Genomic DNA, 13,573 nt, shown 5'->3' with positions numbered 1-13,573 from the left:
ACAAATCCTTGGACTGAGCAGCTCCCCAGCTTGGCCAGGGTGGGAAGAAAAGAGTCATCTAGGGTTTGAGATCTGCTTTCCCTTACAAAGTAAGAACTGCTTCTAGCACAGGCTCCATGTGTTAGAGCACATTGAGCTAATATGTAGGAGAGGAGGAGATGGGTGCAGCCTCCTGCTGGATTGCACTGTGCTTTTTCAGCTGCCTGGCTCCTGGGAAGTTGGCCTCTCCCCACAGCACCCGAGGACAGCGCCCAGGCACTGCAATCTCCTGCCTGCTGGAGCTGTGATCTGGTACCTCCTGGCATCCTGGCAAGAGCATGTTGTGGCTGCCCTTTTTTTCCTCAAGCAGCTGAGGGTAGCACCTGTGACTCTGGGAGGGAAAGCTGGACAGCTTTTTGAAGTGCTAATGATGATTAGTTTGTCTAAGCCAGCACAAACTATCAGTGGGTTTGAAATGTTAATCAGGAGAAGGGCCTAGTGCTGGAGAGCCTGCAGAATGAGAAATGAATTGGGAAAAGGAGGGAGAACAAGGGCTGAAGGGGAAGAGATGCCTAAGTGGGGATTTGACACAAGTATTTTCAGCTGTTCAGCTCTTTGCTCTGTGAGTGGGACAGATGCCTTCATCTCCTACATGTCTGAAATACCTCACTTCACTTACAGAAATACACTGATTGTGATAAATTCAGTCTGCCTGCATAGGAAAAGCCTGCTTGAGGGTTACTTCCCAGAATCCCCCCTACCCCATCCGGGGAGTGACTCTACACCCCACCTCTCATGTCTCTTCGTGAAATGCCCTTTTACGCCTATGCTACTCTCTGCTGCTTGCTTGCTTATTTGGTATATTGGTGTGCATATACCTAGCACAGTCCTAGAAGATACACACACCTGATTTCAGACAAACCACTGCCATGCAGGCTGTACTTTCCTGTAGAGTGAATGGCTGGATGGATTCTGATAGACACTATAAATATGTGCACTGTAAAAAATATTTGCAGACATATTGCTCTCTCCCTCCCCCCTCTTCCTTCCATAGATACCTGTGCACTTCTGTATAGTTATCTCACATTTGCACATGCTGAGCATGCCTGTACTATCTTACACTCATATAGCCATACAGGAAAATCATCCTCAGAGTACTTTCCCATGCTATGCTGGCTGTTCTAGCTCCCAGATTTCCTTAGAATGGGATAGTTGCTCACAAACCTCTCCTCCTGGCAGTTTCTTCATCAGTGAGTGTGAGTAGGTGTGTGCAAAGATGATGTCTGCTCCTCACACCCCATCCTGATGATGTGTAGTTCTGTCTCTGTGTTCCTGCTCAGACTGTGCTAGAGGCTCCCTCTCCATTTCTTCAGGGTAGCCTATGGGCTCCGTGGAATAGCAAATGGAAAAAGGAAAAATGCTGTCATTTCATAGGTCCCCAAGTACAGATATGTTTAACTTCCTGCTTAAGTATCTAAGCAATACAGCTCACCCGGTTAATCAGTAACATAAGAACTGCCATACTGGGCAGAACCAAAGATCCATCTAGCTGCCTTCCCCCCATATGTCTTCAGCAATGACCTATGGCAGATGCCAAGAGAAAAATGTAAGAATAGTGTTAGTATGTAATGATACCTCTCTGCTATACTCTTCAGCCCTCCAGTGATTTGCAACACAGAGAGTTCCTGAGGCAGTGATGTTCACTTGGTGTTCAGTAGCTCTTTGTGAATTGGTCTCATTGCTCTTTGACTTCCTGTAAACTTTTAGCATCTGCAGTGTCCTGTGACAGGGAGTTCCACAGTTGAACAGTGTTCTAAGTGCTTTATTTTGTATTTACTCCTCACCCATCTGCTTCACTTGGTTGCCATTAGTCCTTCTACTGGAATAGACAGTGAAAGATCTTTCTTATTCACTTTTTACATGATGCTTATGATTTTATAGTTGTGTATCCCATTTCATCTCAATCATCTATGCTGTAGGTTGATGAATACTAACCTTCTAGCTGTGTGAAGAACACAAAAACTAGAATAACCACTAGGGTGCACTCCAGACATCCTTAGCTCTTGGCATGTTGCAAAGCTTGTGACCTTTCCTTAAAACTGGCTCTTCAAGCACCATATTAATGTCCCAACCAGAACTCTTGTGTAGTCTGCCTGTCTTTTATAAATTAGAGATATTAATATCCTGCATCAAGCCCTCTACCAAAAAGGCTTTCGAAGAACATGTGCTCACAGCATTTCCTTTATTTATTCATCTTCCTGACTCAGGCCCTTGAATCATCCTCTCTCCACTATCCAGCAGCACCCTCCAGAGCACTGTGCTACTCAGAGGAGACTGATACCCCTCACAATCCCATCACAACTAATGCAAGCTGGTAGACTGTGGCCTGGCTTCAGAGTCAGGTCTGTGACATGCAAGAGCCTCGGGCTTTTCTCAGAGTGCATATTCCTGAGTATGTGCTTCTGCAAAAGAGCTGAATGGGAGCTGTTATCAGAGCAACTGGCAAGAAAGTTAGGTAATTATTTGGATCCATGGCATCTTGAGACTGTCACCTTGTGCATCCCCTCTTTTGCAAAGGAGGGGTTCTGCAGTCGGCTACACAATGTAATTTCATCAGTGGTCATTAGGATTAGCTCTGATCTTTATGAGGCAAAATCCACTTGCAGTAAGCGGCTCAGACAAAATGGAGAGAGCAACAGCGCTCCCATCTTAGAAAGCTGATGTAGAGATGAGGAATTCCACTAAAGGGCACCATAGCAGTAAGAGCAATAATAATAATTAATCAGGTAATCTTTTCATAGCAAGCAGAGCTTTTAGTAAATTTAGCCCCATGTGTTAGGTATAACACACAAACCACATAAGTCAATGGAAAAGCACCACTGCCTTTTAGTAGGCTTTGTATCAAAACCCCCTTGTGAATGAGCCAGGCACTGAGTTTTGATGTCACTGTCATTCCCAAGCATTTACTGAATGACTGGTAGAAATGTGCTTCAGTGAGAGTTGCCAGTCAGAAAATTGTCAAGACTTTTTGTCCAGGTACTCTCTGCTCACCTTGAGTGACCACCAATCTGACTTTAATAGCTTTGTTCTTCTCTCTGATTTGGTGGCCCTCAAGTTTGCCAAAGAGCCATGCAAAATCTTCCAGTGCAAATAGTTTAGCTGATACATAGTCAGCACAATGGTACTCATGACTTTCTCTCTCTCCCCAGGGACAGTCTTGCAAACCAAAGCCATTTGTGTTAATGTTCACAGCAAGTGAGTAAAATGGGCCACGAACACCATCAAAACAAATCTGCTGTTTATATTTGAATGACTGTTTGGTCATGCTCTAATAGCAATAATCATCAGCAGTAGCAGCAGGGAGCCAGCATGCACGTTAACTGCATTACATTTTCATTTGACATGAGTAATTGTAAGATTCTGTAAAGTTGTTCTAATAGTTATGATATACTTCTTGGTCCATGAGGTGGGAAGTGGTAGAAGGCCAAATTAAGGTAGTTTGCCTGACCCTTAGAAACAAATTGCCTCACTTACAACCTTTAATGTAGTAGAAATACTTTGTTGATGATTATTTTTAAACTACATTTAAGGCACATCGGCAGTTTCCCCTTCTGCATGAGTACATACAACAATTAGAAATGGGCCCAGACAGGAGACTGGTGTCTGAATGGTGGATGCAAAAGCTGAATCTGGTTTATAGCTCATCATCTCTGGATGAACTAAATGCAACTAAATGAATATTCTCATACTGAGCCACTCAGGTGTTCCATAGAGGAAAGGCAAGAATCAATTATATTAAACACATAAGAGAATACTTAGCTAATAATCAGATTGACTCAGTCTCCAATCTAGTGGTAGCATATAAGGTTTCCTTAAGTCCTGGCCTGGACTAAAAGTCATGATGGGGCTATTGATTATATCACTGGGGGTTCAGATTCTGGATCTGAAGTTCAGTAACTGGGGTGATGGTGCTCAGCCTATGGTGCTGAGAGGCTCAGACTGAAGGCTGAGATTTAGCCCTGAGGCTCTGTTTCAAACCCATCTCTAGTCAGGACTTTTCTCTCTCATTCTCTTAAAAAGAAAAAAGAAAAAAAAAAGAAAGCGAGCAAGTGAGAAAGCTGGGGCGCTCACAATGGAGGTTTTTGCATACCTATACAAGTCGCATTCAGGCCATGCTGGTCTCTGCCTTAGTGCCCTCCCTCCCACTGCTTCTGGCTGACATGTCACTCACCATCACCCTGGGGTGACCTCACTGCTCAGCACCATGAGGTTTTTGCTCACGTTCACAGCAGGATTTAAACGAAGTAGAATAAGGCTCCGATTACAGTTTTAACGAGGATGAAAATCCTGATTCCTATCTCGTGCTGAGTTCCCAGCTGTAGGAATTTATCAGATTGTTACAGCCATGCTGATGCTTGCTTCTCGTTCTGCCATGGCCTCTGCTGGGCAGCGCCTGCCTGGCTGTACAGAAAACTGTGAGTGCTCTTTGCCCAGCCAGGCCAGGCTGCTTTCTCACATGGCAGTGAGCAGTCATTTTGTTCACTCACCTGCTCTCACTAGTATGATATAATGGTTCCCTAATTGCTTCTACTAAGCACATTCCCAAATACCTACCTGCCTCCCTGCTAGATTGCAAAAGCATCTTATGTGACCAAGAAAAGAGCTCTGGAAAGCTTCTTTGCTCAAATCTTAGTTAGGTTCTGTGTAGGGGCAAGAGTTGGCCTAACCCCAGTCAGCTTGTCCTCCATCCAGCTCTGCTCTGTAGCAATTCAGACCAACTCCATTGCTCATATATCCTGAACCTAGCTTTTCTCAACATGCTGTTGGACCAGTTTAGACCAAGGGATCCCTGCATGTTACCTCTGTCTTCCTCTTGGGCCAAGCCTGTGTACCCTTAACCAAGATGTGTCTGATCTGTCCTTCGTGTTCTCCTCTGTCTTCCATGCCCTTTCATCTCACAGGTGTTTCTCTCATGTGGCTCATAAGATACGCCAAGTCTGTCTTGCATGCTCTCAAGCAAAGCAGCCTCGCATCAGCCAGAGCTTGCTGAAAACTGGCATAGAGGAGAAAGAAGGAGGAAAGAAAAAAAGAGAAAGAGATAAGTAAAATGAAGAGGGAAAATACGGCTGGGAGTTGGCACAGGTGCTTTCCATGTAGGGCCAGGCGGCATTTTCAGACAGCAGCAGCACGTGGCAAACATCACTTTGCATATGAAAATCTATTTAAGCTAACGAGGTCCTTAATTAGGGCTTTTATTATCTTTTAATTCTTTGCTTAAAGGAAAGTGATTACAAAGCTCATCTTTATGATACAGCAAACTAATCTTTCATTTCTGAAGTGTTTTCTTTCCTTCCTTTTCCTTGCCACAGTAATGAGGAGAGGGAGAGAGAGAAAAATGGGGTGGGGAGGGGGGAGATGGAAAGAGAAACAAAGCCACAAGAAGGAGGCCAGGAAGCAGAGTGTTTGAACCTGTATGTTCTTGCAATAGCATTTCAATGCAGATCAGAAAAAGCCTCAGGAGCCCGTGACTCAGGAGCTGGGAATGAGTGGGCGAGAGAAACAATATGCTAAAAACACAGTAGCGCAGAAGGAAGCAGGGGACCACGGACTCCTGCTGCAGTGTCCACACACCCCTGTCCCTGGCACAAGGCTTGCTGCTCCTCAGTGCTGCCAGCAACAACTCCCTGCCTTGCTCACGCAGCCACCCTAAGCCTCTCAGTGTGCTTTATATGTTACAGTTGTATAGGGTGACTTACGAAAGGGACTTCCATAAAGACCCCTCAAATAACAGAGCAGAGTAAGTGGGGCTGTAGGGCTCATGTCTGCTTTTCTCTTGGATGCCACAAAACTATGCAGTGTATAAAACTGAAAGATGGATGGGGCTGGTTAGGAAAAAGCACACACCCAATAGCTCTGGCAGTGCCCCCCTGCCCCCCCCCCCCGCTCTCCCAGCCCAGGGCTCCCCCCACCAGCTCTGCCTGTGTATTTCAGTCCTACTGAGGTACCACTTATATGTCCATATGGGTTTCTTACAGGTCTGTTAATTTTCTCCCATCCTGTTAAACCCACAGGCATATCAGTCCTGGGCTCCACATAGGGAGTAGTTAATCCACTCAGTCTTGACTTATTGCACACTTTGTTAGTACAGTCCTGGGAGTCTGACAGATACCACATTTTTCTGTTTCATGTTATGGACATGTGTTGAAAACTGCTAAATTCATGTTTCTTGTGAACTCTGCCAACTTTAAACCTTGGTTGCTGCTTCCCTTCCCCTATCTCTAGAGGTACATTACATTATGGCCTGAAGCCATATCACCTAATGTTGTGATCCTGATAGAGCTCTCCAGCTGAGGGCTGTAAGATAGGGTCAGCTGCCTGAAAATGAGGAGCTGAAGAACCTCCTGATGTGATTTCCACAGAGGCAAGTTGTGTGAGTCAGAATTGATCGGATGCTCTGCTGCAGCATGCGGATCCCCATGCTGCTGAAGGAGTAATCTTTCAGATATCGTATCAAAATGAGGAACTAATCAGTTGTTGCCATTAGAGATCATATGATACTTCCCTTAAAAGTAGGGAGATTAACACCAATGTTCTGGCTAAATTCCAATATAAATGATTACATGCTACTTTCTAAATTCTTCCTTCTGTTGCAGTTAGATTATTCCTCATTTCCTTACCTCCTTTTTCTTTCTTTTCTTTCATTTCTCTTTTTCTGGACTGCCTCAGCACCGCAAAACAGTAGCTGCATCCCACACCAGAGATAACTGCATTTCAGTTTTTGCTGATGTGATCTCTATTGTATGTGTCTTGAATATATCAGAAAATACAGTCCTATGAATCAGAATGCCATCCACTTTTCATTGCCCTGATAGCAGTGTTTGGCATGCAATTTTTAATCCAATTACAGTCCAAATGAAAAAAAGGGAGATTTTTAACCTTCAAGTTGCGGGTGGAAAAATAGCTGTCCATTGGACACTAGGCATCAAACAGCAATTTGTACCTTTGAAATTTTACTCTGTGGTAAAAGAACATCAGCTTTATCTATGAAGTTGTAGATGATGCCAAGGACAAATGGACTGATTTTGCAGGATGCTTACTGTCTGAATATCCAATTCAAGCTAATGCTTAGTATCTATGAAAATTAGACAAAAGATTTTTTTAAACCACTATAAGTGCTTTGTAGTCTCCTTTCTTGATGTCTTTCATATTTATCTAGATTGAAGGAAGTTTAGAGAAGCAAATAAAATTACCAGCACTTCTTTGTCAACCTGGCAATAGTTTCTGTCTGTTTTGCTTAGAAATTTCAGTCTAAATAGGTATGAAAGATATGCACATATTATGGCTTTTCAGACAATGTCTAGTGAGTGCCCATCTTGCTTAGTCATTATGATATTTTTAAGCTGGTGGATTAGTGTCAGTGTTTTTAACTATTCATTTGCTTGTTCATATTAAGCTCCCCAATACCAGGTAACTTAATTTTCCAGTGATTCCTTAAGGACATATTGACCCTAGCTGGATTTGGAATGAATTATGGAATACAGTTTATCATTTCCATAAATCTGTGTAGATCTAATTTACATTGTAAGGTGGACATCTTGCTATTGCATTTATTTTATCTGGAAGCACAACTAAACCTCTTTGTTCAACCTCTGGCCAAAATGTTGTGTTTTAGACTGTGGATATTTTATGTACTGGATCAGCATCTCTCTCTGGCTTCCTGCAAGACTTGCCAATGTCTTTCTTTGTGTTAACTTCCTTCTACCAAAATTAAAACATCATCCATTATAAGTCTGACACCTCGTAATCCCTGAAAGATCTGTGCAATTACTCTTTGTAATACCTTGGGAGCAGAACTTGTACCAAATGGCCTTTGCTTAAATTCACTGTATAATATCCAAATGGTATATTAAAAATCACTAGCTTAGAGCCTAAGCTAACTTTTTCTTCCAGAAAAGTGTGTACTACTTCTAACATTTAGAATATTTTTGTTTTTTCTGCTAAGATCTCAGCTGTCCTTTCTTTAGTGATTTTGATCAGATGCAATACAGATTTTATAGCTTCATTTCAGTCACGTGAATCAATACACATCCACAGCATATTTGACTTCTCAGTTACAACCACATAATTCTTCCAAACTATAAATTGTTCTTCTATAACAGTAAGTGCTTGCTTTCTCGTGTGATCATCAGATTCAGTTTTTCTGCTCTCTCATTAGGGTGAAAGGTATTTTTTCTGAGTGAACATCACATGGAAATGACTAATTTATCTAAGTGATATTTGGAGACGTGACAATTCCTGTAGTCTGTCTAGGATACTGTAGTGCTTACAGCACACATCACTTTTTACTAACCTGGGCTACATCAGTTTCAAGTCTTAATATTTTTCCTGGAATACATTGCAGTTATCCAATTTAAAAAATTCAACCATGCCATTAATGTTTAGCTGTGTTTGCCTGTCGGAGCCATTTATTCTGCATGCTCTGTGCCTACAAAAATATATATGCCATTGCCTTTCTGTTCTCTAAACATGCAGGCTCTCTTGGTTTTAATCTACATGCCACAGCTTTGAAAATGATTTTTATTGTCTCTATCTTTACAGTGTATTTGACCAAATTCTGGGTCCTTTCTTGGTTTGTGTACTCAACCCTGTTGTGTGGCTAGCATTTTGTGATTATCAGAAGAACTTCTGTTTCTCTTCTGGATTCTTTTTCAGATTCCCTTCACTTCCAGCTTTTTTCTTTTTGAAATGATGCAGCATGGACCCCCATACATCACTGAGTCATGCAGAGCCCCACTGTGCTTTTCACTGCATCTTAAAATGTCTCTGTTTCTAAGTTAAAGATTACACAGGTGCTTCTTCAAAGGTTTGCATCCATCTGGAGTCTGATCCAACACCCCCAAAAGTCTGTGGAATAATTCTAGTTGCCTTCAATGGACTTTAGATAAGGTTTAGGTCATTGTGTCCTAAGGCTATTAATTTCTCTGTCATTTAAGGGTTGTTGAGCTCTTCAAATTCATGTGACTGAGCTTAAATTTCTCTGCAGTCCCCAGTGCATCAGCTAGATCACATTACCCATGGTTACAATGTTTTTAAATGATCACATTTTGTATAGTAGCAGCTTCTCCCTCTGATTATCAGAGCCTGAGCCAAATCCTCCCCAGTTGCTTCTCCTCCCATGCAAAAGCAGTGCATGCCAACAGCCACCACCAAGTCCCCAGTGCAAATGGTACTGCAACTCTTTAAGTGCCTCCTCTGCAGCTTATTGGCAATGGGCAAATGTTCAAACTCTTCCTGATGCTGTCTTTTCTGTTAGGATTTCTTGATGATTCAGAGAGTTTGGAGGAAATAAATTACTTCAGGTTGTAACTTGAGTCATTGTTTAGTAGGCACTAAGAAAAAAAAAACAAAGTGTTTTTATTAAAAAGAGGGTTGCTTTTATGCGTATGATTATGCTTAGGATCCTGGAAATATCTGAGTCATACTGGGCCTGCTCAGCATTTTAATACACATACCTATCTGGTCAGTCCTATGCTAATCTAATGCCATCTCAGGTACATAGTCACTGTAATTACTGGAGGGCTCAGTAGAGGATTTCTAGCTCATAACATCCTGATTTGGCTCATTCAAGCATCCAGATTAAGAGTTACTTGGGTTTTGAGGCTTGTTTTGGCCTACTACAGATCTGACATTGAGCTCCAAGAGCTAGGCCTCAAACTAAACACTTCCAGGCTTTGATGAAAAGTCGATCCTGGGATTTGTCCAAGGCTGGCTACAAGTCATTAAGATGCAACATCTTTGGACAAGAAACATGGCAAAAAGCTGAAAGTTGAAAGCTGAAAGCTAGCCTTCCTGGCTGCCATGAAAGAGAGAAAATGAAACACAGGAAAAAGACTTTACTAAGAAGCATCCATCAAAGTCCTTCCTGAGGTGAATAATTACACTCTCTGTTAATTACACATATACCGTAGCTTGGCTTTCATGATATATGTCAGTTTTTATTGCTCTTGTTGTCAGTTTCTGGATGTCATAACTCTGCTCCCCAGCAGCCTGTCATCAGAAAGAGCCATGCTAAATGAATTCCTTAAAAAAGCATTTGCTAATATTTGTCTCCTCAGGAACTGCAATGCAATAGGGTAGTTGCTGTTCCTGCATCAGGATTCCCAGCAGGATGATGCTCACAGCTGCTTTAGTTTAGCAGCTTCTACAGAAGCCCTGGGATCAAACCAGTAGCCGCAATAATTCTTGCTGGACCAGGAAGGGACATGTTTCTTTATACAGGGTTTGTTCTGCCACCTCCAATCTCAGTCACAAACCTTAAAGGCCTTAAGTTGCTACCCAACTGGTTAACCCTGGCTGTGCTATCCCCATGGAGCACCTCATGCAGACATGTCTACCTTCACCTGCACAAGCAGGTTTTTAGGGGTCTTCTAGCTCTGCTGTGGGATCTTATGGCCTACCCTATCCATACATATTGGCAGCACTTTTTTTCAGCACTTACTTTTCTTTCAGAAACATTTCTCATGTTGATTTTGTTTATTATTATGGAATCATAGAACTAAGCAATGAAAAAATGCATATGCTTATTCAAAAAAAAAAATCCTGTCAGCTTGAACTCATCCAATCAGGGAGAATTACTGGTATCATTTGACTTTGTTTCATAATACCATGTGATTTGCTAGCCAGCTCTTGAAGAGCGGATGAATTCTTGAAAGAGTTTTGTTTTGTCCTTATGGCTTAACCTATTCAAATAGAAATGTGTGAGGATGCTGTTGTTTTGTCCCTTTCTTTGCCAAAATAAATGTATTTCACTTCACATTTCAAATTTTTAATTTGCTCTCATCACGAAGAAAAGTATTATGTTTAGTCCACAGGATGAAATTTGTTCCCGTCAATTTTGTGCTGAATACATTTGCATAAGGAACAAATTAATCAAAAATATTTATGTGCCAAAATTTCAGAAAGAAACATTGCCAGTTTTTTTATTTATCAAACTATGCTGCAAATATTTTATCCAGCTCTGATGATGAGGATGAATAAGAGAGAGTGAAAAATCTCACAGTAGGTTTCTGTCTGTGGTACTTCTATACTCTTGATCATGGTTAGTGTGTGCAGGTCTGAAAATATTTACTGTATTGATGTGCACAATACCCCTGTGAAATAATGGAGCTTTATCTCCTCCTTTTTGAAGGGAGGCTCAGGAACCCAAAGGCTAAAGACCAGGGTCAAACCACCTAAATTAAATACCTATCTTAGGATGAGATGAAAAGCTCTCTGGAAATGTGATCTTTCTCCATAGGCTATAATGGGAGCTTATAATAGCAGCCTGTCTTGTAGTTTGCAAAAGTTAGGGTAGATCAGTCCCACTCTACGTGACTTGTCCTTGGCTACACAGGAAATCTCTGGCTGAGCAAGGAAATGTAACTGTTTCAGGGGTACCAGACAAACCATAGGACCTTCTTTCTTTTATGTCATTTCAGCCATCCTTCCCTCCCACAGGTTAAAAATATATGCTTGCTGATGCAAGCCAGCTAGCAACCCAGGCAGAATACAGCTCATATCACAAGCAAGCAGAAAAATAAGCAGGCTGAACATAGCAGAGATGCACTGATACAGAGGATGCAAGCCAAGAGGCATCTTCGTTCTCCTGAGAGAAGTCTGTGATAAAACTCTAGCTAGAGAAACTGGGGGGGGGGACTGATGTCCACACTGAAAGGCTAGCACAAGGGCTATTGCAGAGGTGGGGTGGGGAGGGGCTCATGCAGTAAAGAGTCTTTGAAGAAAAGGACTGATATGGGATGTTTTGTGAAGAGAGCTGATGGTACAAACTGTCAAGGGACTAGTCACAGCTCATTAGCCACTTAAGTGAGAAGATTAGTCTCGTTTTGAATAAGCTGGGAGGGATGGGATATTCTTGAGCTTCACTCTTCTCTTCATCTACTGCTCTGATGTGTAGTTCATACATTTTTTAGCTGTAGGAACTGGGCAGATCTAAACCATATCTAGCAGGCATGATCTCTCAATAGTACAATGCTAAATAAAAAATTGGGAAGAGTCTTCAGTTTGGGGTATGTGAGAAGATGGAATTCTTAGAAGTGGGCAAACATACTTTAGTTTCATTTATATTGCCTAGACTACTGCTTTTCTAGTATATCTTTGTTCAGCCTTAAGAAGAGAGGCCTAAGCGGAGCTCCTATTGCTCTCTACAACTACCGAATGGGAGGGGTTAGACAAGACAGACTTCACAAATGTGCACAGTGGAGGGGTGAGAGGCAACAGGTGCAAGCTGAGCCGTGGGAAATTCCAACTCAATACAAGTGTAAAGTTTTTTGCCATGAAGTAGGTCAAACATGGGAACAGGTTTCCCAGAGAGGCGGTGTAATCTGCATCCTTGGAGATACTCAAAACTTTCCTGGACAAGGCCTTAAGCAACCTGGGCTAGCTGGTTCTGCTTTGAGCAGCAGGTTGGACTACAGACCTTGGGAGGTCCCTTCCCACCTGCATGAATCTCTAAGTCTCTGTTTCTGTGTTTGTTACCTGATCTGATCCCAGAATCTCCAATATCTGAAGCTTAGCTAATGTATGGATCAGATGCTGTAGCTCTTTCCCACCAATTACATGGTTTAGGTATGAAAGTGAAGATCATAGAGCCTGGCTCCTCGCTCCCATGTGGCCTATTCTTGGTGGCTGTGGAACCTTGAAGTTGGCTTTTTCCATCCTGCTCAAATGACCCTAGCACAGCAGTATGTAGATATATTGGGACACACTGAAGCTACAAAGAGAGCTAGTAGGGAGCACGTGCACTTTGGGTACTCAGAGATGCTTCCTGGTAGCTCTGAGTGGCTCTCAGAGTTGCTCTTTCTTATAAGAAGGGGCTGGGCACACCATGCTCCCCTTTCAACAAGGTGCTGTTTGGAAATACAGAAAGATTACACAGGGTAGGTCAGGGCTTAGATCCCTACAGAATTATGTTGAATCACCACCTAAGCTGCCAGCCATAGCCACAAGCCAGCAATATCAGCCCTCGTCATCCCAGCCTTCTGTGTGGGAGGTTACAGGGAGGACAGGGGGTTGCCCTTTCTCTCCTGACTTTTCCTCATGCCTTTTCTTTTGTAGTGTTGCGGGCAGGCTGAGGGGAAGACATGGGGCAGCCTGTTTGAGTCTGGATCTCATCCGTGATTTTCATCATGTTTTCAGACTACTTGGCAGTAGTTTGGTTTCCTTTGAAAACCAGAGTCTCTTGAAATTTGGCAGTAAATAATTGCCTAAAATTGTTTTTAACTGAGCTGGAAACACACACAGTTCCCTGAATATTGGAACTAATGACAACTCATTAGTTTTATGATTGGATTCCCAGGTGTCATAAAAAGCTCCTACTCAAGCTTTCCATACAGTTAGGGCAGTCATATTGGCACCATCCCTTGTGGAGACTCTGATGTCTAATAAGTCATAGTCTTTTCTTTGTCGGAAGGGGAGGCAATAACTGGGCCTATCTCCTTCTTATCACTACATTTCTGCAGTTCATGGGAATGTAGTAGCTTAGAAATGCATATTTCTGATCAAGAAGGATCAATCTCTCATACACTACAAAAAAGTC

This window comes from Apteryx mantelli, chromosome 1 (genome assembly GCF_036417845.1).
Source record: "Apteryx mantelli isolate bAptMan1 chromosome 1, bAptMan1.hap1, whole genome shotgun sequence".
Taxonomy (NCBI): Eukaryota; Metazoa; Chordata; class Aves; order Apterygiformes; family Apterygidae; genus Apteryx; species Apteryx mantelli.
Note: the sequence above shows the minus strand (reverse complement) of the source record.